The sequence below is a fragment of the Palaemon carinicauda genome, chromosome 16, assembly GCF_036898095.1.
Source record: "Palaemon carinicauda isolate YSFRI2023 chromosome 16, ASM3689809v2, whole genome shotgun sequence".
Classification (NCBI taxonomy): Eukaryota; Metazoa; Arthropoda; class Malacostraca; order Decapoda; family Palaemonidae; genus Palaemon; species Palaemon carinicauda.
Window position 1 is genome coordinate 39,681,443 of NC_090740.1, and position 26,527 is coordinate 39,707,969.

Consider the following 26,527-nt stretch of genomic DNA (forward strand, 5'->3'; position numbering starts at 1 on the left):
GCGTGAACAAATTATTCGCTAATCAATAGCATTACGTTAACGAATCTTTGCTTCTTCATATCCACCGGTTAGAGGCCAATGGAAAATAAATATGTTATTTTCTCTTATATCTTTACTTTACTTTTCATCGTCATTTTTTATGCTAACTAATTTCAACCATCAAAACATAGTCATTTCTACGATGGCAATCTTGATATCCTTATCATAAAAAAACACCCAATAATTACAGAAACTAGATTACAGAATTATGAGGTGTTCAGTCATAACACTAAACCCAAGTCCAAAATGAATCGATTAATATACAGTATATTTGAAACAAACTTTCCCGTTCAACTTAAGAATTTTAACATTCTGATAATCATGTATTAGTAGATGCTGTTCCATTAATCCCGATCTCTCTCTCTCTCTCTCTCTCTCTCTCTCTCTCTCTCTCTCTCTCTCTCTCTCTCTCTCTCAACCGTGGTGTCTTTTGAAAATGATCTCTCCCCACTTGTCTTTAGAGGGACCAGGGATTTTTCTATTCAACTTTCGTTCTGTAGCAATACTCTTCTCTCGTCGTTTTACTTTTTCTGGTACACACCGTTTATTGCATTTGCTTTTCCCCCTTTTGCCATCCATCTTCAAGAGCGCCTCTCGAACAATATACGGAAAGTTAGCATGTTATGTAGCTAAACATTTCCGCTTACTCTTACAGTTTTTTCAACTTTATTTAAATTTTGTATTACAACCTTTAATAGAATTTACGTACATACATTTAAAGCTGACACAACTACAGTGCATGTCCTTTTGTAAAGCATTGGACCATAATCATTAGCTAGATTGTTTTCTCTGGCAGGGCTTTGTACATGTAAAATAAAGCCGTGAACTCTTTATTCGGAATGAAGCATATGCAATTGTTGAGGCCTTGATACTTCCTGCCTGAGGTACCTTAAAAACATACAAACTTGCACATTACCCAGGCCAAGTCCTTATGATTATGCTAAATATAGTATATTTATAGATATATTTTCTGAATTTCCATTTGTATTTGTTTCTTTCATGTTGTAAATAGCCATTTTGAACTTTACTCAGCATTTTAGGTAATAGTTTTTGTCAGACAGTGGCACAAAATTCAGAAATAATATCTAAAAAGCACTACTTTGCTCAAAATCTTTTTTGGAAAGGGAAAGTAATAGCACCTTTTGCATAACAGATGCGTTTATGAGTAGGCCTTATGACCAAACGGGCATGAAAGTCAAAGATCTGATTTGGGGATGATCTTTTGTTGTTTTTTACAGTTTATTTCTTTTCTTTTTTTCTTTTTTTTAGTAGATTTAGTCTAGTTTATGTTCTGAAATTTCCATACGAAAAAATGTGCCGTATTATGGGCATAACCCCGTCTTCCTTGTCCAGGTTAGCTAATCATTTCAAAAACTCTTGATTTTAATTATAACCTAAAGGTGGCCATCTCGTTAGAACCGGGATTAATTATTGCTTTCTTTCATCAGAATATGCAGTGATCTTCAAAAGGTTCCTTTATAGAGATTTTAGATGATAATTAACTATAGGGAAAGATACAATTAATTATTTCTAAGTTAAAGGGAGGATGTGGTAGCCTAACAGAAAAACCTGAGTTTTGAAATCTGTGTATCGGAGGTTTTGAACACCGCTGAAGGCCAATATTTCTCAGAAGTGTATGTAACCATACTGTCCTTGCACGGTGCTATGAATAAGGTGTTTGTGGGGATCCTAGATGTCTAACTGTGAAGAAACCAGTACCAATACCGTGTCCTCCCTGGTCGTACCTTGAGTGGCGTCAAAAAATCAAAGACAGCTTCTCTTCGGACGGATCGTCTTGCAGAGAGTTTTCAGGATAAAAGCAGAAATACATTTACTTTTCTCCATTTATTGTTTTGTGTCGACACGTGTTTCGGATCACTTTGCGACCCTTCTTCAGGACTACATTGAGTTTTGGAACTACACTTTAATATGAAGGTTATGGTGGTGAAAATTTGATACAAAAATATTGGAAAATCGGAAAACATTCAACAAAATTGGTAAATGCAACCTTGAGATTCTTTGAAATATAAATATGAAAATTTAAGATCATTTTTCAAATATACAAACTTTTTTTCAAAGGGCTTCGCAGAATTTCATGATGCTCCCGATTTCATCCTTTGCAGCCGGACTGACGTCGATTCCTCAAGAACACCATCTCTCATCCAAAGCAGACCGAATTGTGAAGCTTATTTTCAATGTCCACTTATTATCTGTCATTCCCGTTATATGCCCTGCCCATGTCCATTTACTCTTCTTACATCTATTTAGAATATCCTTTTCGTTAGTTTGTTCCCTTTTTCTGTCTATGTTATTCCCATCATTATACATATATATATATATATATATATATATATATATATATATATATATATATATATATATATATATATAAACATTATGTATATATTTGTATATATACATTATATATATATATATATATATATATATATATATATATATATATATATATATATATATATATATATATATATATATACATTATATGTATATTAATGAAGAGAAAATCGATGATTTGCTAAAAATAGTTATTCATTAGCTTTCTCTATAGACAGAAAGTGAAAGAAAGCTCTTTGCTGAAAACCGAAAAAAATTTTAAATAGTTCATCAATGCAGACTCTGATATATGTATATTGCCTACTGGAGGTATTTCATTTGCAGTAATGATGACAAATGAGATATATAAACTTCATACAGAGTTGTTATCTCTTCTCGCATAATCCCTCATTTAAGCGTGAGAAATGAGGTAATAAAAGTTAGAATACTTTGCACTATGACATTCCCAATGGGGGTGGGGGGGGAGAGAAAGCGAATTAGACTGGAGGTTGAGAATCCATCAACAGTAAACCTTGTGGTGGGATTTTTACGGCTATCAAGTCTAGCTTTACTGGTGGGTTTATGGCCGACATGTGTTTTGGTTAAGCTTTCTGGTGTTCTAGATCCTTTCACACTTACCAAAGACCCTTTTTGATTGCTCTAAAAAATTTGTTTTTTCGTTGTTTTTAAATAAGTTCCTGATTTCTTTAGATTATACCCGTCCATGTGGAATCTTTTGAAAATTTATGAAATTATATTTTCATATACGGAATAATAACATCACTGATACTGAAAATACTGTTTACGGAAATTACAAAATTGGTGAACTAATAAGTTTGAAATCCAAAAGATGAACCATTCTTTTAGAATATGAAGCCGGAGTTCGAATAACCATAATACAATATTTTTTTAAACGAGAGTTCCCGCATATACTGCCAGATTTAATTATCAATTATATGACATACACACTTATTTAATACCCCTCACTCCCATACATACATATATACACACCCACACACACATACACACACAGACACACACACACACACATATATATATATATATATATATATATATATATATATATATATATATATATATATATATATATATATGTGTGTATATACATATAAATATATATATATATATGTGTGTGTGTGTGTGTGTGTGTTAGTATAAATATATATACACACATATATATACATATATATATATATATATATATATATATATATATATATTTATATGTATAAAGAAACTGTGGATATATTATTAAATGTAACGATTAAACTTCATCCTTTGACACCTAACATGGATGCCATATGACTCATATAGACACTGCGTAACCGTATTGTACCCGTTTAACCTTTTGAACTATACACTGAAATATTTACAGGAGGCTGGCTTGTTAAATTTGGAAATGGCACCTAGAAATATAGAGCACCTCTATATACACTGATTCAGATCCGCCACGGTTATTATTATTATTATTATTATTATTATTATTATTATTATTTACTAAGCTACAACCCTAGTTAGAAAAGCAGGATGCTATAGGCCCAGGAGCCCCAACAGGGAAAATACCTCCGTGAGGAAAGGTAACAAGGAAAAAATATTTCCTATATAAACTATAAAAACTTTAACAATGCAAGAGGAAGAGAAATTAGATAAAATAGTGTACCCGAATGTACCCTCAAGCAAGAGAACTCTAATCCAAGACAGTGGAAGACCATGGTATAGAGACTATAGCACTACCCAACACTAGAGAACAATGATTTGATTTTGGAGTGTCCTTCTCCTTGGAGAGCTGCATACCATAGCTAAAAGAGTCTATTCTACCCTTACCAAGAGGGAAATAGCCACTGAACAACTACAGTGCAGTAGTTAACCCCTTGGGTGAAGAAGAATTGTTTGGTGATTTCTGTGTTGTCGGGACAGAGGAGAATCTATAAGGAATAGGCCAGACTATTCGGTGAATGTGTAGGCAAAGAGATAGTGAACCGTAACCAGAGAAAGGGATCCAATATAATACTGTCTGACCAGTCAAAGGACTCTTCAACTCTCTGGCGGTAGTATCTCAACAGGTGGCTGGTGCCCTGGCCAATCTACTACCTTAAACTAACTATAACTTAGATATATCACAGCTTATAGGAGAGCAACATGAATGGAGTTCTATTACACTTTTTCCAAAGAGAGTTTTAATATTTCATGTTGAATCCCTTACTATTTAGGCAAAACTGATAACTACTGATATATATATATATATATATATATATATATATATATATATATATATATATATATATATATATATATATATATATATATGTATAATTATATATATATATATATATATATATATATATATATATATATATATATATATATATATATATATATATATATGTATATATGTATATATGTACATACATACATACATACATACATACATAGGTGTGTGTGAGTGGATATCATCATCATCGGCCGTTACTAGGCCACTGCAAAACAAGGCCCTTAGGAATGTCCCACTTAAGTCTGTTTATGGTCTTTCTGTGCCAGTCAACGCCCGCAAACTTCCTAGTTCGTCAATGCATCGTCCCTCTTCCTTCCCCTGCTTCTTTTACAATCTATAAGGATCCATTCTCTTAATCTTAATGTTCGTCTTCTGTCTATCATTCTCATTATATGTCCTGCCCTTGTCCTTTTTTTTCTTATATTTTGTTAAAATATCTTATTCTTTAGTTTGCTCTCGTATCAATGTTGCTCTTTTTCTGTCTCATAGTGTTATTCCCATCATTATTCTTTCCATAGCTCTTTGAGTTGTGACTAGCTTATGTTTTAAGGCTTTAATAAGGGTCTAAGTTTCTGATGCATATGATAATACAGGTAGGACTATCTGATTAAACATTTTTAGCGAAATTGGCATTTTACGTTTCATAATCTTATTTTATTTTATTTATCAAATGCTCTCCATGACAGGTTTATCATTCTTTTAATTTAGGTCTCGTGTCCTAGGGAAACACTTACTGTCTGCCCTAAGTACATATAATCGTTAACAATCTCTAGACCCTAAGGATAAGAGATATGGACAAGCCTCTAGAGTCTAGAGGCTCGCCCATAACTCTTATTTGTTGTCTCTGTATTTGATTTAACATTATCTTAATTTTACTCATATTTATTTTCAGTCCTACATTTTTGCTTCTGCTTTCTCTATTCAAATCTTCTTTCATCTGTTGCTATTCCTCCCATGATTCTCTAAGAAGAGCTCTGCTATCTGCAACTTTCAAGTTGTTAAGGTATTCCCCTTTTTTGCTAATTTTTATATATTCCTATTGTTAATATATATATATATATATATATATATAATATGTATATATATATATATATATATATATATATATATATATATATATATATATATATATATATATATATATATATATATATATATATATATAAAACGGATTTTGAGCGAAGCGAAAAATCTATTTCTGGGTGAGATGGCCATGTCGTCCTGATGGAAGTTCCTATAGGGTAGCTTCCTAGGGTATATTACAACTACGGCGATATTCCTAGAGAATTTACCTTAAGGTACCAGAATTCTAACTCCTGGAGCGAGTATCCCTCGTGAAAGGGATATCGCGACATATCAGAGGACGTATTCTTGACACGCCACATGGCAATCTGCATCCCGAACAGAGATTCGTCTCGCAGGGGGCAGTTGGCAAGAAACGAATTCGGGAAAGAAAAAGGGGGAGCCGCTCCCAAGGCTCCCTATCTCCCGATTCGTAAGCGTACCTGGCGCCAATCCTGGCGCCAATCCTGGCGCCATCTGTATTCCTTGTAGCGTACACGAGGTGCTACAGATACTGTATGTAGGGAGGGGTCCTGCAGCCCTTTCTTAGAAAGGCAAGGGCGGGTCCATCAGGACGACATGGCCATCTCACCCAAAAATAGATTTTTCGCTTCGCTCAAAATCCGTTTTTTGGGCTCAAGCCATGTCGTCCTGATGGAAGTATACCAGAGCATTACTGTATCTGTGGATTCTCAGAACGTGCCGTACTCCCCGGATGTAATTTTTCCCGGTCGACTAGACCTAGAGACCTAAGATGTAACCATTATACATCTTTTCAACTAACTATAAACCATGTTAGAGCTTCCTGCCCCCTACAGGGAAGAGTCCTACTAGACTCTGGAAAAGTCTCGAAGAGTACATATACCTATGTATGAATACCAGGCAAGCTAATATAGTGGTCTCGCCCTATATTAAGTAAAGCATAGTTTATAAAGAACCACTGCGTCAATATAAAATATCGACCAGTTCTCCGCACAATACTTGTATTGGACAAAGGTTTATATCCGCATAGGAGGAAACTAGTAAAACCGCCATCGTCCCCTTATGGACGGGGTCCTCCCGTTAATGGAAAGCATAAACCAATGCAACATAGCTTGCATAAAGGAACAATTCTATTAGAATTATCCCAGATAAGGTACATAGAATGAATGCTCAATTATACCAATAAACTGACACAGGTGAAGGAGACGCAAGGTTCTCAAGAACAAGTTCATTGACAGACAATAAACAGACAGGTTAACCACAATTATATATATATATATATATATAAGAAGAGGATAACCCAAAACTTTAAGCATAAGTATGATAGTAAACAGAACTGTTTATCTGAAAGAAAACACATTAAATGCCACTTTTAAGATACCGAGGTATCAAAGTCATAAAAGTCTGTATTACAAATCAATGACATTAGCGTTAGAAACGCTCGGCAAACATGTCTGCACTTATGCTAGGTTCACCTTTGGAAATGGAACAGTCTACATGGGCAACTCAGTGCCCTCACTTAGTTTGTAGTACGGTATGTAACTACACACTCACCCTGGAATTAATCGTCCCAATTAAAACCACTGTTCCTCGCAGAGTTAAACAGTAGGGTTAACGACGCGACCCACTGCTACCACAGATCTCTTTAGTTCCTCTACTTGCTTCGCATAGTGGCGAAAGTACACTCTGGAAGACTTCCAGCCAGTGTATGAACGGAGATGTTCAAAATCCATACAATTAAAGAAATTTAAGGATGAGGCAACTTTCCTTGGATCGTGACCTGCGGGTGTACTGTCAGGATCCGCTCTGCGAATAAAATATGTGATTTTCGCTCTGAGTTGATTCAGAGATAAATTTGAGCCTGATGTTTCTCCCCTAAATAGTTGACCACCCTTGAAGTCTGAAGTTCTATGAAGATAGACCTTTAGGCATTCTACTGGACATAGAGATGCATCTTCTTTCAGAAGGCAGATTCTCCAGGGACCCCACCTGTTGGTGGGTAACTCATTCTTGGCGAGAAACGTAGGATCCGGAAACAGGTTCAGTTCTCCCCCATCCAGGAACTGAACACGACCTGCCTCTCTCGAGAGGGCTACAATCTCACTAACCCTGGCCCCGGACGCGAGTGCAAATAGGAAAATAACTTTTTGTGTCAAATCCTTTAACGCACATTCTTCATTGCACAACAGAGAAGCGAAATGAAGAACTTTGTCTAAAGACCATGAAATGGCCTTTGGAAGGGCTGAAGGTCTGAGCCTAGCGCAGGCTTTCGGAACTTTATTAAAGAACTCGTTACCTAGGTCGACCTGGAAGGCATATAGAATGGGTCTTGTCAAAGCAGACTTACACGCTGAAATCGTGTTAGCTGCCAATCCTTGACCATGGAGGTGGATGAAGAAAGATAGGCAGAAGTCTGTCGAGATCTCCTGCGGATTCTTCGCCTTGACAAAGGCCACCCATTTTCTCCAAGATGACTCATATTGCCTTCTAGTAGATTTGCACTTATATTCCTCTAGGAAGTCTATGCTGGCTTTTGAAATCCCGAAACGCTTTCTCACCGCTAGGGAGAGAAAATCATGAGCTGCAGGGTCCGGGTTTTCTGTAATGAAGCGCAGACAGTCGACTTCTGGACTCGCTGGGTCAGAACTGGATCTAGTAGCGGTACAAACTTCAGCTGAAGTTCCAATGCCAGGGGGAACCACACGCTGTTCGGCCACTTGTGGGCTACTATTGCCGCTACCCCCTTGAAGGATCTCAGTTTGTTGAGGACCCTCAACAGAAGGTTGTGAGGAGGGAACAGATAAATCCTGGACCCTCTGTTCCAGTTGAGGGACATCACGTCCACTGCTTCCGCTAAGGGGTCCTCGTACGGGGACACGTACAGGGGCAACTTCTTGTTGTCTTTCGTCGCAAAGAGGTCTATCTGCAGTTCTGGGACTTGATTCAGAATGAAGGAGAATGATCCTGCGTCTAAGGACCATTCCAACACTATCGGTGTGAACCTGGATAGAGCTTCCACTGTCACATTGCGGACTCCTTGAAGGTGAACTGCCGACAGGTACCACTTCTTCTTTTCCGCCAATCGGAAGATGGCCAACATCACCAGGTTGAGAGGTGGTGACCTCGATCCTTGTTGATTCAAGCATCTCACAACTACCTCGCTGTCCATCACCAACCTTATGTGGATCGAGTGACGCGGGGAAACTTTCTTTAAGGTAAGGAGCACTGCCATAGCTTCTAGAAAGTTTATGTGAAAGGTCTTGAATAGCTTGGACCAAGTCCCCTGGACTTTTTTCCGATGAGAGTGACCTCCCCATCCCTCCTTCGAGGCGTCTGAGTGAATCGTCACCGACGGGGGAGGTGGCTGAAGAAGAACCGACTTCTTTAGAAGTCTGGCTTGGGACCAAGGCCTGAGAAGAGTACGTAGCCGAAGCGGAACTGGTCTTCTCAGATCTCTTCGCACGATTGATGCAAAACTTCTCCAAACTCCGGTTGCATCCTTTAGCTGTGCTCTTAGCACTGGGTCTGTCACCGAAGCAAACTGGAGAGAGCTCAATACCCTCTCTTGTTCGCGTCTTGATATCCTTTCGGAATCTAGAAGTCTCTTGACAGAACCCGCTATCTCCTTCCTTTTCTTCGCCGGGATGGAGAAACGGTGTGACAAAAGGTCCCAGTGGATTCCCAGCCACTGGAACTTTTGGGATGGAGAAAGTCGAGACTTTTATCTGTTGTTCTTGAAACCTAGGTACTGTAGGAACTAGATCACTTGACTGGAAGCTTGCAAGCATTCTGTCTCGGATGCTGCCCACACCAACCAGTCGTCCAGGTAGGCTACTACCTGAATTCCCTTTAGGCGTAATTGTTTGAGAGCTCCGCTCGCAAGCTTCGTAAAAATCCTTGGGGCTATGTTTAGCCCGAATGGCATGGCTCTGAAGGCGAATAGTCTTCGTTGTAGCCTGAACCCTAGGTAGGGGGAGAGTCGACGGTTGATTGGAATGTGCCAATAGGCGTCTGACAAGTCTATAGAGACGGAATATGCCCTCTTGGGCAGTAAGGTTTTTATGTGTTGCAGTGTTAGCATCTTGAATTTGTAATACACTATGAACTTGTTGAGTGGCGACAAGTCCAGAATGACTCTGAGCTTTTCCGAGTCTTTCTTGGGAACACAAAACAGCCTCCCTTGGAATTTGATGGACTTCACCTTTCGGATCACATTTTTCTCCAACAGTTCTTGAACGTACTCCTCCAGAACGGGGGTGGAGTGTTGGAAAACCCGAAGGCCCGGGGGTGGAGTGCTGTACCAGCTCCAGCCCAGTCCATTCTTGAGTAGGCTGTGGGCCCAGGGATCGAAGGTCCACCGATCCCAAAATTTCAGAAGTCTCCCTCCTACCGGTATCATCCCACTTGGACTGCCGTCCCGAGGTCTTGCCTCCCTGACCACGACCACCCCTGAATCCCCTTCCCCTTGAGGGGCGCCCAGACGAGCCTCTGGCTGCCCCTCTAGGCTTTGCTCGAAAGGAAGTAGACTGCCTTTCGAACGATGGGGTGAATGCCGTGGACTGTGTCGACACGGCCTGGGGTACCCACTGAAAAGTGGTCGGGGTTTGTGCCACTATCTGGGGCACTGGAGGCAATGGCAATTGCAGTTGCTGTTGCTGTCTAAAAGGCTTGGCTGGCCGAGACGGTAGCCTAGTCCTCATAGTCTTCCTCTTTGGTTGAGGACCTTCATCCGGGGAAGACTTTCTTTTGATAGCCAGGCCCCACTTCTGGAGAAGGTTTCTATTCTCCAAGGCGGCCTTATCAACTACTTCTTTGACCAAATCGGTAGGGAAAAGGTCTTTGCCCCAAATGTTGGAGGAGATTAGTTTCCTTGGCTCGTGCCTCACCGTAGCCGAGGTGAACACGAACTCCCTACAAGCTCTCCTCGCCTTGACGAAGCCATAAAGGTCCTTCGTCACTGTGGCCAGATGAGTCTTGGCCACCACCATGAACATTTCATGGACCTTGGGGTCATTTGCCATCGTCTCAAGAGTAGTCTGAAGAGACATTGAGGCAGCCAGTCTTTCTTTTGTCTCGAACTCTCTCTGCAAGAGAAAGTCAGACAGCTTAGGGAGGTCCTCGCCGAACTGACGTCCGGCGATATCAGCCTCCAACTTCCCAACTGAGAACGTAAGATGGACGTCCTTCCAGTCTTTGTGGTCCATAGGTAGGGCCAGCGACAAGGGTTTACACTCCTTCAGGGAGGGGCAAGGCTTGTCGGCCTCGACTTCTTTTAGTACAGCCGCAAACCCTTTCTGTAAAAAGGGGAAGGCTCTAGCAGGTGAGGACACAAAGGAAGGGAGCTTCTTGCTCAATGCAGCTACTTTTGAGTTAGAGAAGCCCCTCATTTTCAACGAGGATGAAAGCAGAGCTTGAGCCTTAGTATGGTCCATCACTATGACCTCCTTCGGCTCTGTCTCCTCCTTTGAAGCTGGTTCCTTCCTCAGCCGGACATAACAGTCCGGATATGATGCCTTGCTGGGCCAGAATTCCACCTCCTCTAGGGGAACTGAGCCCAGCTTATCCGAGATGACGATCTTTCCATTCGTCATTGGCATGTGCTCAGCATACCTCCATGGGTTAGCATCTGAGCACAAGGGAAGGTCTTTCACATTGAGCCTTTTCTGGGGCCCATGTGATTCTGCAAGGCACTGCATCCGCTGTTCCATAGCAGCCGCCTTCTCCTGATTCTTCTTCTGCATTTGTTGGATCATTCCAACAATCGAAGAGAGGGCCTGTCCCAGCTCTACTGGGAGACCGGCCGATGTTGAGGGAATAGGCTCCAGAATCTGAACCGGAGTAGCCGACACCTCGTCGACCTCTTCCTCTACAACGTCCGGGGCTTGAACTTCATCCTGGCCTTCTGCCAGGAGGTCTTCTTCCAAACGCTCGTCCACGTCAGACATCCTGTCATCTAACTGGATGTCTTGCATCGCGACCGCGACTTCAGCATCCACCTGGATCTGACCTTGGGGGATCTCCTCTTGAGGCTGGGGAATCACTGCATCAGCTGATGCCTTAGGGAAAAGATACGCCCTCATCTTCTCACTTGGAAGATAAGGGCCAGAGGTGTTCTTTTGGAAGCCCCTTACCCAGGTACGAAGCTTCTCCCTTGCTTTATCCCTTGATTCCGCCGTCCTAGGGGAATCAAAAGCCTCAGTAATCAGGTTAGTGCATACAATACATACCTGAGGGTCCCAATACTGGAGATCATCCTTGGAGACAGCGCATGCTGCGTGTCTCCTACAAAACTCATGTCCGCAGAGGTTCTTGCTGCGGACGTTGCAGAAAACATTTCCGCACTTCGGAGGGTCCCCCTGTAAAGAGAAGAAATTTCCATGAGTATCAAGTGAACTATGTATCACTGGATATGCATAGTATAGCATAACAATTCATAAAGGAAAGACACACACTTGTGTTTCCCTCACGACCCATTGTTGCAGCCTTCCAGATAATAAAATCAAATGGTTAATCTCTTCTAGAGTAACCAATGCAAGGTTTCCAGAGGAAACAGGTGAAGCTCACACCTAAGCAATGATTTTAAAATCCTGGATAATAGACAGGAAAGAACTCACTTTCCTATCTGTAGGGCAACAGCAAAGGACTGTGCAAGAAAACACAAAAGTGTTAGAACACACAGTGCTGTACCAAAACCCATACCATAGTTTTCTTCTTACTGTACAGTATATGTTATACTGAAGAATACTAGTACAGTATAGGAGGATACGTGCGGCAGAACTCTGGTTCAAATGCATGTGCCGGCCGGCAGCAACTGCCGGCCGGCAACAGCCAATGTCGGCCGGCAATGGCTGCCGGCCGGCAACTACACAAGGTAGTACCCAGCTGCCGGCCACACTCTTGGTGACCGGCAGACAAGGGCTGACATTAGCCGGCCGGCAAAGGTACAGGACCGATGCCAGCCGGCAGCAAAAGAACCAGAGGACTACACCTGCCCGGCTGCCGGCCTCATAGGCCGGCTGCCGGCCTCATAGGCCGGCAGCCGGGTCGGGTACAGCACTAGAAGAAAAATAGAATGGATGCCGGGATAAGAGTGTACACTACCTCCAAGCCCGGCAATCCGAAAGAGTGCATATAAGGAAGGGGAGAATCTAATTCAGGCTTCCTGACCAATGCCGTCTGGCTCTACAGGCAGGCATGGATGAGGGACCAAGGGAGGTCCGGGCAGCACTCAAAATATAAGACCCTTGCCGGCCGGCAGCTCTGAGTCAATTCCACATCCTAACCTATACTAGGTCCAGATGTAGAACGACGTACAGTACTGTAATGGCTAGGCCATTACGGAGATAGAGGGGGAAGGGACAAAGAGGGTCCTACCAACCTTGCTTTAGTGACGGATCACCCGCAGCCAAGAAACTTATCTTAGCCTAAGGGAGATCCAAGGGGGAAGGCCAGCAATACTTGCCAGCTCCCAGAGCACCAAAGCAAGGAAGGTGTTGCTACTCCCAGGGAAAGAAACTTATCCTCCCCCGAGAACAGCAACAAGGACTAGTCTGGTAGATCACAAAAGAAGGAATCATATCCACAGAAACCTTCGGTAGTGACCTAAGGAGGCTAAGCCACCTTTATCTGTGTCAGGCCAGCGAGGGAGACTCTACCCCAAGCCAGACAAACACAGACTCAGACTAAAAACTCTGTTGTTCTGTCCCTCTTTGAACCAGACTTACTGGAACAGGAAGGTACAGTAACACCCCAGTATAGTTTTATCGAAAATAAATTCGGAAAAAACCACTTAGGGATAAGCCCAAGGCTTAAACAGAGGGAAAGGGATTGCAGACCTTCTCCGAAGAAAAGAAAGCAACCGGGGAGTATGAGAAAGTATACTAAGGCTCCATAAGCAACTTAGCCTAGGCACCAAGAGAATCGATTACCTAAATCACCGAAACTCACTCGTATACTATCTTGGAAATATTCCACACAATCTTAAATGTATAAAACATAGCCTAAAGCTTCAATAAAATTTTGATACACTCAGAAAACCCAAAATCATGCATGAAGTATAGGACCAAACGACTAGGCTACATGGCCTAGCGTAGGCCAGAATGGCGAATACTTCGCCAAAATAATACTAAGCACGAAAGGAAATCCTATGTAATGCTAAATAGCTAAAATTTATTAAAGCAAAACAACCGGGAATGTCGCTCTGACTAACTAAACTAGCGAGCGACAGCGTCCATGACGCCTCCGGTAGGCTACGGCTCTTGTAACAAAGATTAATCCTATTAATCACTCAAAAATTTACCAAGAGCCTACATTTATACATAGAAGACATGGTACTCAACTTATCAGAGGCCGACGAAGACGGAGAAGCCATGAAAAGCAGAATAAATCCAAGATTTGCGAGAAACACAGGAAAAAACACCGAGTTGTTAAGCTACGCAAAAAGGAATACAGATGGCGCCAGGATTGGCGCTAGGATTGGCGCCAGGATTGGCGCCAGGATTGGCGCCAGGCACGCTTACGAATCGGGAGATAGGGAGCCTTGGGAGCGGCTCCCCCTTTTTCTTTCCCGAATTCGTTTCTTGCCAACTGCCCCCTGCGAGACGAATCTCTGTTCGGGATGCAGATTGCCATGTGGCGTGTCAAGAATACGTCCTCTGATATGTCGCGATATCCCTTTCACGAGGGATACTCGCTCCAGGAGTTAGAATTCTGGTACCTTAAGGTAAATTCTCTGGGAATATCGCCGTAGTTGTAATATACCCTAGGAAGCTACCCTATAGGAACTTCCATCAGGACGACATGGCTTGAGCCCAAAAATATATATATATATATATATATATATATACATATATATATATATATATATATATATATATATATATATATATATATTTTTATATATAAATTTATATATATATATATATATATATATATATATATATATATATATATATATATATATATATATGTGTGTGTATATATATATTCATATATATAATATATATATACATATATATATATATATATATATATATATATATATATACATATATATATATATATATATATATATATATATATATATATATATATACCCGTATGTGTATATATTCATATATATATATATATATATATATATATATATATATATATATGTATACATACATATATATACAGTATATATATATATATATATATATATATATATATATATATATATATATATATATATATATATACATATATATACTGTATATATATATGTATAGATAAATATATATATATATATATATATATATATATATATATATATATATATATATATATATATATATATATATATATATATACTGTATATATATACATATATATATATATATATATATATATATATATATATATATACATATATATATGCATAAAGCAAAGTGTTTGTCTGTGTTTGTTCGGAGTTCCGCGTTTGTCCGTCCCTCCTCCTGGCTATATCCTTGAACTGAGTTCTATTTATTTCCCAAACAACCGAACAACAACCGTTATTCATCTTCTGCTGAGTCATGTAGTTTCAAGTTAAGGATTTCTTCCGAGCCATATAATTCCAAGTTAAATAATAATAGTCTATGTATGCCAGAGAGAGAAAAAATATTTCAGGATATTGTATTACGTCATAAAAGCAAAGCTGGAAATCGCCATAAACTCTGTCATCGACAGAACTCGGCATCATCTATCACTTTTGATATTGCAATGTAAGTTCCCTCTTTTTAATTGTAATTTCATAAATAATACATTTTTAAAAAATAGTTTGTTGATTTTATTTATTCAGAAGTAAACAAATTTTATCTATTCTGTGGAATAGTTTGAAATATATTACTGGAAATGGAAATAATCTGTATATCAAGGCTTCCAACAAGAGAACCAGAAATGTGGTTTATCATGAAGCTCTGCAATAAGAATATTTAATATCAAACTGAAACCTTTAATTGTGAGAATAAAGTCATTAAAGTTAGTTACTAAATTGTCAATGAAATAGAAATGTGACAACATTCTCCATATCTTCAATTATGAGAAAAGGATTTTAATAAACAAAATTACTGTACCTTAAACAAATATATACAAATACTAAATTAACCATTGAAATATTTGTATAAATATAATTTTTTTTTTACCGTAGCGGGGCGCGGGTACCCTTGGTAGTATATATATATATATATATATATATATATATATATATATATATATATATATATATATATATATATATATATATATATATATATATATATAGGTGTGTGTGTGTGTGTAGAAAGTACGACAGCGCCTATTTGATAAGCATAAGATATGTATTATCGCCATGAAAGAAAATGTGAAGACTTAATTGGAGTTTGTATTTTGGCCCTTTAAGGTACATCATAGTACTTCCAGTGAAATAAAAATTCAAAGATATCGTATACATTCATGAGAACGGAATCATTATAACTAAAGAAAGATAATTGAAGATTAGCAAAACACATATTGACTTAGATCTGAATTATAATCTTGGCTAATAGTAATCATAAAGTATTAGAATGTTTTTGTGGGTAAAATCATTGATTTGGTTAATGTCTCGGCCTCCGACTAACACTGAAATACACTGTTAAGAACCGTAATTTCATTCGGAAATTCTCCGTAAAAATATACTGTTCTCAGCCGTATTTTAGTAAAATAGAGGTAGCCGTAATTTTTGCCCTACTTTGTTATTAAATTTCACGGGTTGGTGACCGTAATATTACTCCTTAACGTCAATATATCCATTTTTAACACCGTAAATGCCTGGGAATATTTATTCCAGGATTCCAGTAATTTTACCGTTTTTTATGATTGGCCTATATGAAAGAGATTACTCCCTGAAAATGGAGTAGTATATGTCACATTATTTTCATTTCCAGAGCTATTCTTAATTAACATATTTATAATATATAAATATATTCATACACAACCCTCATATCTAGTTTTTTTATAAGGGGTAAGACATCTAAAAAACATTCATGAATGTTATTCATTGCATCTTTTTTCTCTTAACTAGATACCATAAAATGTGTTCTTAGATTTACGAAAACAGTTTTTCTGAAAATGAAATGCTTCATATAGCAGAGACTATGAGCAATTATTCAATTTTAGTAAACACTTTTTCTATTCACTTAGGACTGCATATTCTTATTGCCCTGTGGTAGCCTACATAGGGGAAAATATAGAATGCTTTTTATTTTTAGAATGATCTGAATAGAACATTACAGCAAAACCCTCAGGATTAAAGCTTCCTTTAGAATACCCATAACATCGTCAACATAGCTATATCAAACAATCTGAGATTACCTGTCTGTAGGTATAAGTGTAAAAAGATTACACCTAGTCTACCAAACACTTATTCATGGAATTATCCATAAAATATTAACTTTTACTTTTTAATACACAAACAATTGAATTCAACAATAGTATGATTGTTTATGGAAATGCTAACTCATAATAATGTAAAGTAAAGAAATCCAATAAGTCATCAGCAGGCACTTTTGTAAACAATGAAGTGATATCAAAATCGACTTATCTATGTTTTATGTTCATATTTTTTTAAATCATCGCAAAGATCAACTAATTCGTTTATATATGAAGGAGAAATCTCTCTCTCTCTCTCTCTCTCTCTCTCTCTCTCTCTCTCTCTCTCTCTCTCTCTCTCTCTCTCTCTGGTAAGTGTCTGAATTGATCTTTCCCCACTAGTCTTTGGGGGATCAGAGATTTTTCTATTCAACTTGTCAGATGCCTCAAAACCTTAAATCAATCAATCAATCAATCTATTCAACTTTCGTTCTTTTGGAATTTCCATCTCTCGTAGTTTTCCTTTTCTGGTACAGACTGTTTATTATGGCATTTACCTTCCCTTTTTCTCCATTCATTTCCAAAGTCGTCTCTCGAACGATATATGGAAATTTATTATTTTATGTAGCTGAGAATGTATAATTGCCATTAAAATTTCTATCAAAAAGAGAGCAAGTTATAACCCACCATATTTTAAATAGAATAGTACAATACATGGGTGTATGCATTTATGGAGATATATTTAAAAATCTGTACCTTTCTATGCAACCGAAAAGACCGTAATGTAGTGAATAATATTACTAAAAAAGAAACAATAAAAGTAATACTTACTTTGACTGACAGGGAAATAAGTATATGAATATGACAAAGGATGACAAAGTAATTGGAAATTCTACAGTAACAACTTTAAGGATAGAAAATTCCGCATCTCATTCTCAGTTTACGTTGTTATCCTACAACATCCAATATCCTTACTCTATGTCCTCACTCCATCCATAAAGATGAAAATATTTTACGGAAAAAAAGTGACACATGCCTCATTTCAAGTCATAAAGACTTTTAATTGCTGTCCATATACCACGTGTATACAAAAAAAGGCCTCCATATTGATTCTATCATAAACTTTTGATAAACCAATGTATACATCTTTTCCCTCTATTTTCAAAACTCTTACATAAACTATATCATAACAAACACTTGATATACAAACCATCTTTTTTTTCTAAACCCACACTGCTTTTCCAAAATCAGTCCTTTGTCACCTGTCAGTTAAATTCTTAGCATATACCTTCCATGGTTATATAGTAATGGCAGGCCAATATCGTACTTAGTTTTCTTTACCAATTTTGTCTTTGCACAAAGGAACAAGTATTTATCTCGGAAATTTCTTCCCTAAACCTACCTTACAAACCCTGGTCAGCTATTCAATCCCACGTTCACTGCCATACCATAATAGTTCACCTGCAATCCCATAAACGCTTGGTACATTTACTTTCTTATTCCCCTTCACAAACTCTCTTAGCTTGATGCTTACTGTTTCCTGTCTTACATCACTCAGTTCTGTCTTTCATATTTCATTTCACAAACTTTCAAGACTGTATTCACTGCTAACAGCATTTCACCACTTTTGTCTTTTATTCTGAGATTCAATTCCTCATGAACCTTTTTTCCGTGCATTTAATTTCCTTTAAGCTTTTATTCCTTTTGATCTACTATATTTTGTTAATACCCATTTTATTCTCTCTCATTATGTTTCTGGCTACCCTCTTTACTTCTACCATGCAACTGCACCTCAAATGATATAAATATTTTCCTTAACTAAACATCACTACCTTTATCTCACAACGTACTATCTATATCCTCTTTCGTACCTTCTCGTACACTAAACCTCTCTGGTCTCTCTTTAACCAATTTAGAATATTCAAGAACTTTCATCCACCCTTTCCTTCTACAATTCTTTAATCTGAGCTCAGATTCCTTCCCTGTTCTCCTTATTAGCACTGAGCATTTCCTTCTTATCTAATATACATTTTTCTCCAACTTCTATCTACCTTAACCTTTGCTTCAACGAAATAGGATTTTATATACCTACAGTATAGTCACCCCTTTTCTCACTAATCGACGCCTTCATTTATTCCATAATATAACACAATCTATCAAATTCTTTTTTCTCATACTTTTTTCTTCCATAAATACCACGCATATACAATTAGCAAGCTTCTCTATACATTTCCCGAATATTCTTGTACGTTTACATTTTTCATATAGTAAATATCTAAATTAAAGTTCCTGTTCTTCATATAGCTTCTGTAACATGTAGACCATACTTCTTGAATTACTTTTATAGTTCATGTTATAAGGAGATTGCTCAGTAAGGTAAAGTTAAACATATATCAAAATAAAAAAAGGTAAACTTTAACAGCTTGATAACCCATCTTCTATTATGGCCTAACCATTACAGGGTGTTACGCAATTCTGGTTGTCACTTGATACATTAAATATCTTTATCTGATTGTGAATTATTTTACTATACATTGTGCTGTTAACTTCTTCTTCTTCTTCTTTGCCTGCATCTTTTCCCACTTTTATGTGGGGTCGATGTTTCTGACCACCTTTCTCCGTCTGCCTCTGTCCCACACTTCATCACTGGTTAATCCCTTTTATCGAAGGTCATCCTTGATACAGTCCATCCACCCTCGCTTTTGGTATCCCTCTCCTTCTCGTTCCCTGTACTTCCATTTCCATCACCCTCCTCCCAATATACTGTTCACCTCTTCTCATGACATGACCATACCACCTCAGTCTACTTTCTTGGATCTTATCTGATAGTTTTGTAACTCCTGTGGTACCCCTAATTACCTCATACCGTATCTTATCTCTTCTTGTCACCCCACACATCCATTTCAACATTCTCATCTCTGCCACATCCAGTTTCTTCTCTTCTGTCTTCTTCATTGCCCGCGTCTCCGCTCCATACATCATTGCCGGTCTCACAACGGTCCTGTGTACTTTACCTTTCAACTTAACCCCTATTTTCTTATCACATAGTACCCCCACGCACTTTTTTCCAATTCTTCCATCCTGCTTGTATTCTGTGGTTTACTTCTGCCCCCAAATCACCATCCTTTGCAACTGTTGATCCTAAATACTTGAAATTTTCAACTCTTTTCAATCTCTCTCCTTGTGAACTAACTTCCCCATTCTCCTCCTTTTTCAATCTCAAATACTCTGTCTTTTTCCTCCTGATCTTCGATCTTCTATTTTCCATTTCTCTTCTCCACTCCTCCAGTTTCTCTTCTACTACTTCTCGCCTAGTGCTACACAGTATAACATCATCAGCAAAAAGCATACAGCAAGGAGACTGATCTCTAATACCTTGTGTTACTACATCCATGACCAGACCAAATAGGTAAGGGCTCAATGCAGACCCTTAATATAGTCCCACATTTACTGGGAAACTTTCTGTTAGGCCTGTACTGCTCTTAACATTTGCTTCTGCCCTTTCATACATATCTTGGGTGATTCTTACGTATTGCTCAGGGACTCCCTTTTCTCTCATACATCTCCACAGCTCCTGACATGGTACTCGATCGTATGCCATCTCCATGTCAATAAAGACCATATGTAATCCTTTCTGTTTCTCCCGATGTTTTTCTATCATCTGCCTCAAAGCAAATATTATTTCTACAGTCCCTCTTCCTAGCATGAATCCAAATTGTTCCTCACCAATTGTTGTTTCATCTCTGAGTCTCTTCTCAATGATCTCCTCCCATATTTTCATTGTATGGCTTATCAACTTTATGCCTCTGTAGTTGCCACATTCCTGGATGTCTCCCTTCTTCTTATAGATGGGAATAATTAGGCTTCTTCTCCATTCCTCTGGCATCTTTTCCTGGTTGAAGATCTTTTGCATCAGGTCCCACAAGATATCTATGCCTTCCTCTCCAAGACACAGCTTTACTATTTTTCATCTACTTTACTGCTTGTTCTACTTCTCTTCTAGTCACTCCTATGGTAATTGCCTCGTGTGGGAGTCCATCTTCAAATAATGTTCATGGGTTCTCCTCATTCAATAGTCCTTCAAAATAAGTTTCCCACCTTCTTTTAATTTCATTCTCTTCTGCTAGAACTATGCCATTGCTATCTTTTATTTGCCTTATCTCGGTCAGGTCTTTAGATGCAGCATCTCGGGCCTTAGCAATTCTTAATATTTTCTTCTCTCCTTCTGGTGTTTCCATCTCTTTATAGAATTAATTTAATGTCTCTGCCTTTGCTTTTGCTACTGCTCTTCTTGCTTCTTTCTTTGCCTCTTTATATTTTTTTCTTATCCTGCTCTTATCCTGATAGATCTGCCTTCTTCTTGGTTTCTTTCTTGCTTTTTACCCGTTCTTGCACCTCATCATTCCACCACCACGATTCTTTATTATTTGGAGGTCTTCTTCCTGATGACTTTCTAAGTACTTCCTCACCGATCCTTAGAATCACTTTACTATTCTCGGTCCACCATTCTTGTACATCCTCATGTAACCTTACTGCTTCCAGCACTCTTTCCTTAAACAAGACTATCAGTTTTTCCTCTTTCAATATCCACCACTTAATCTTTGGGTCCATTCTCATCTTTTTACTTCTCCTACAATTCTTTAATCTGCAATCAATTACCACTAACATGTGTTGCGCTGCTACACTCCCCGTTTATCACCTTGCAATTTCTAACCTCCGTCAGATGGTCTCTCTTACACAGCAGCAAATCTATCTGGCTCTCCCTGCCACCGCTACTGAAAGTAATCTGTCTGTTAATCTTTTTCTCAAAGGTGTTGATCATTGCTAGGTCAAAAGCCACTGCAAAATCAATCACTCTTTCTCCACCAGCATTTCTCTCACCCACACCCCTACCTCCATGCACTCTCTCTATCCCCTCCCTACTAATTTCCAATACATGGTGCTGTTAACCTGCTTGCCAAATCAGGGATGAGTTTGGAGATTTTTTGTTGATTAACACCAGAAAAGCAAAGGTAATGGTTATGACAATCTATGTGAATTGAGGTCTCGGTGGTTATACCCGCAAACATATATGCCATAATCATCAAAACCCTAAACCAACATACCGCAAACCTTTTCATTGCATGGCAGCGAGCGAAAGATTCCTTTGCCTTGAGAGATAACTAAACACTGACACTTCCGCTATATTTTAAAAAGTAAGATCTTTTAATTAAGTTTTCTTTCATAATTTAACATTGTGGTGATGTTAAAAATATTACTGGGGAAGTCAAATAAGTGTATAGCCGGACTGCGTGCCCAACTGCGATTTTATTTCACAAGTTTGCAAATTTTTCGAAGAGTGTGATTAACCCTCTTCCGGAGATAATTTGCCTTGCGATTTATTTTCTTATTTTGAAAGATATATACCTGAACTGATAAGTCCTATTGAACCTTGATCGCGCGTCACAAGATATACAATGAAATAGGAAACACATACAATGGTCTAAAATGCATTCACATCTAAATAAAATATTAATTTGATGATATACATTTCAGTGTTGTAAAATTCGTGCATATTCTTAAGGGAAGAAGAGGCTTGAGGGTAAAAATTTGTAATGTCAACCAAAAAGGAATCAACAGTGTAATATTAATTACAACACAGTATAGTATTCTAGAAGTTCTGTTCTAGCTGTGGCCAAGTTGTGGAATTGTCTTCCTAATCAGGTAGTTAAGTCGGTGGAACTTCAAACCTTCAAACTTACAGCGAAAGTTTTAATGATGAACAGCCTAACATAAGTCTCTTTTTATAGTTTGCTATTTTAATGTTACTGTTATTGAAATATGGTATTTTGATTATTCATTGTTTCTCTTGTAGTTTATTTATTTCCGTATTTCCTTTCCTCGCTTGGCCATTTTTCCCTGTTGGGGCCCTTGGGTTTATAGCTGCAAAACAACTAGGGCTGTAGCTTAGCTAGTAATAATAAAAATACTAATACTAATATACTTTAACATAAAAGGGCTAACTTGTGCAGCATTTTCGCGAAGGAGTAGACATACAAAGTATTTTCAATTACATTGTGGTTTAGTTTTTTTCATAATGTTGATTTTGTATTATCTTGTTTTATATTTCAGTTTTTTTTTTTTTTTTTTTTTTTTTTTTTTTTTTTTTTTTTTTTTTTTTTTTTTTTTTTTTTTTTTTTTACACCCATTTTAAAGTCTACTTTCTCAGTTCATTTCCTATACCTTAGCTTCTTTACGGAAATTAGTTGAAAGTTGTTGTTCTCTAATGTCAAGTGGAAAAATTTAAGTCAGTAATATAGAAATATACTGATCTTGATTCTACGTGTTCCCTAGCATAGTCCTGTACGCCATTAATTGTACAGCACTTTCTCTTTTTTATATTACATTTGTAATTTAATTTTTGTAAAAATTTTACATATCCATTTGCATTAAAAAATTGTCTATCGATATCTTAATATTTTCATAATCCTAGCAAACTTACTTGGGTGGGTGATGAAAACGCTTTATTACCCCTCCAAGAAGACTGTTCCGGAATACTGAAATGATGATCATATCATCGGCATAGCGTCCCGAAAGTATACTGGGTTGAAGTTGTCCTGTAAATTTTGAAGTAAATTTCACCCTATGAACTCCATGAGCAAATTTGCCAGGATAATTATCAAAATTACCTTTATTTCCAAAAGCATTAGAAGTAGTTTCCTATCATTTTTAACATTAGATCCTGTGTTAATGGTAGCAATGCTATTAATTAAGATATTGGAAGTAATAACAGCAGTTATAATGATGGTGGGTACATTAGTACCTTCACTAGTTTCATTTTGATAATATATAGAAAGAAGATATCCTCAACCAAACTCGCAACTTTCTGGCTTTTAAACTATGTCTGTCCATTTCCAAAACTTTTGGACAAAATAGTTACGCATTAAGTTACGTTTATGGCACCACAAAAGGGAAAAAAGGAAACATTAATTCTAAAAGAAAAAAATGAGCGTAGCTTTTACGTAGCTGGAACTGCAAAACAAGGGAACAAAAAATAATTACTTTCGAGCGGGAGATGAGAACTGCTCCTTTTAGAGCTACCTTCTAAATCTACTGTAGAGCAACATAAAAGGCAAATTTATTTTGTGCTTTGCGGGGTGAGATACCTAGTGACCTCCCCCTTAAAATTTACTGCTAGAATTGTAGAGAGACTTTCAAAGAGAAAACATTATAATTCTTCATAGATTAGCAGCGGCTTTTTTTTTGTTGAAGAGGATTATTTTTTTTTTCTTTTAGTTTTAAATCTCCGTTTTATTATGGCTGCTCTTCTGAACACATCACATAAGTTCATCAGATATATCATCAGGAGCCTTTCTTTTCATTTCTAAAGGTATGGGTTTCTAATACAATGTAACATTTTATCTTACTTTTATATTATTCTTATTTAGGAATAGAACTCTTTCTATAGTCATTTAATGATGCTCATGGATATAGGCGCCACTTATCTCTACATAATAACTTCAGACTCAAAACAAGTTGTAATATTCATCTATATTTATTGGATGGATAAACTATTCTCGCACACACAGACACACACATGCACATATGCAGACATAAACCTGCCAATGCAAATGTATACTTACATAATCAGATACAATGGCAATACAATGAATTTTCAACATTCGGTTTCCCATTTCATATTTCTTTATCAGTGTTTACCAGCTTGATACTGCTGTCACTTATACTAATTAGAAATAATCACGAAAGCAATTAGAGAGTGATAGTATAACTTACTAATTAAATTTAATGAGCACTAGTATTATAGTGTTATTTTTCAACATTATTGTGCCTAACCCTCAATAGGCAACATTTCAATGATGATTTGAAGTAATTGCATTCAAGTTCTGATACCATTTAACAGCATATTCATAGTTATGCCAAATCACCAGTTACTAGATATTAAATAACTGAGTCTCAGCGTATAGAAAATTATCTGTTGATCTCGTCTTAATTCCCTGTTGTATTTGGACCAGACGCTGAGATCCATTGGAAAATACGAATATGAAATTGAATTAGAAATATTCATTAACCTCCATTCAAACTCGAACCCATCACTGGAGAGGAGGCGCATCCTGTTCTTGCTGAATACATTTGACTAAAATAAGTTTCTGAGATAAATTCTTAGAGTTCGTCAAAGCACTGAACTCATTTCTGTACCCGTCACAAGTTTGAGGCTTCGTTTGAGAAAGGGAATATCTCCATTTCCTTTCATATTCAGTTTCTCCAAATAATTTTAGCAAAATCTAATAAAAAATATTACGGAATCGAGAATATAAACATCAATTCTACTGCCTCTTTTACTAGATTGATCTAGTGAATATGACCTGTAGATTACATATAGTTATATAAACTAAATATCATTAAGCTTTTTTATTACATTACAACATTTTAATGACTCTACTCCGCTTTATAACTTTATTTCACTTTAATAGAAATATGAATATACAAACTGAATTCAATTACTATCCTTTGTTTTGGTACAATCAACAAAGAGTTGGAAACAGTTCACACAGTCACACCTTTTTTTGTGCCACCTCTGCCATCTCTCCCTACACTATCTGTTTGGTTACTCGCCGCGCAGTAAGGGGTGCAAGGTTGTTCCTTCTCTGAGCGAGATGTGCCAGGAATTCGCGTGCCCAGTTGTACATAAATAATAATATTTAGGAAAAAAAAAGTGTGGAAGAGGAGTATGATACGTGTTATTTTTGTAATAAACTGGGGAGTAGGTTAGGGGATGTGAGAGAAGGCGAGAATAGAGTGACTAAAAGTACATGTAACCATTATTTGGATAAAGATAAGGCTTATGTAGAAATAGTTTAAAGATGAAAGTATAAAGATGTAGCAGCAAATTTGCTTAAGACAAGTGTGCTAGAAAAGACGTATGAATTGCTTTTATGGAGAAGGAAAAGCATGAAATATAAGCTATGGTTATAGAAAAGTAAACGGAAAGAATATATGGTATATTTTGAAATTCCAGTGTTGGTCCAGGGTAAGCTGTGGGAGGTTATGGGTAAAATAGGGTAAGGAAAAGGATGAAGAGTGAAAGGTGTAAGATTAGAAGCAAAGAGTTTTGTTAAAAGAAACAGGAGATTATTTCAAGGTGTACTTGAAAGGTAAAAGAGAAGAGCAAGTGAAGGCTCACAAAGAGATTGATACGGTAGACAAAATATATAATATAATATGTGATAATATGGCAACTAACAAAAACCAAAGGGAAATGGTAGGTAAGAACTTTAGGGAGAATAATTTTTTTTTTGAAGGCGGTAAATGCATGATGTTTGTTGAGCAAAGGATTCTCAAAATAAAAGATGATTGTATAGATATTCTGGCAGAAGTGAATGTAGTCCTGCATCAGTGGTGTAAGTATTATGAAGATTTGTTGAAAGTGGGGAAGATACAAAGGGCAGAGCTGAGATATGCAATACTAGAAAG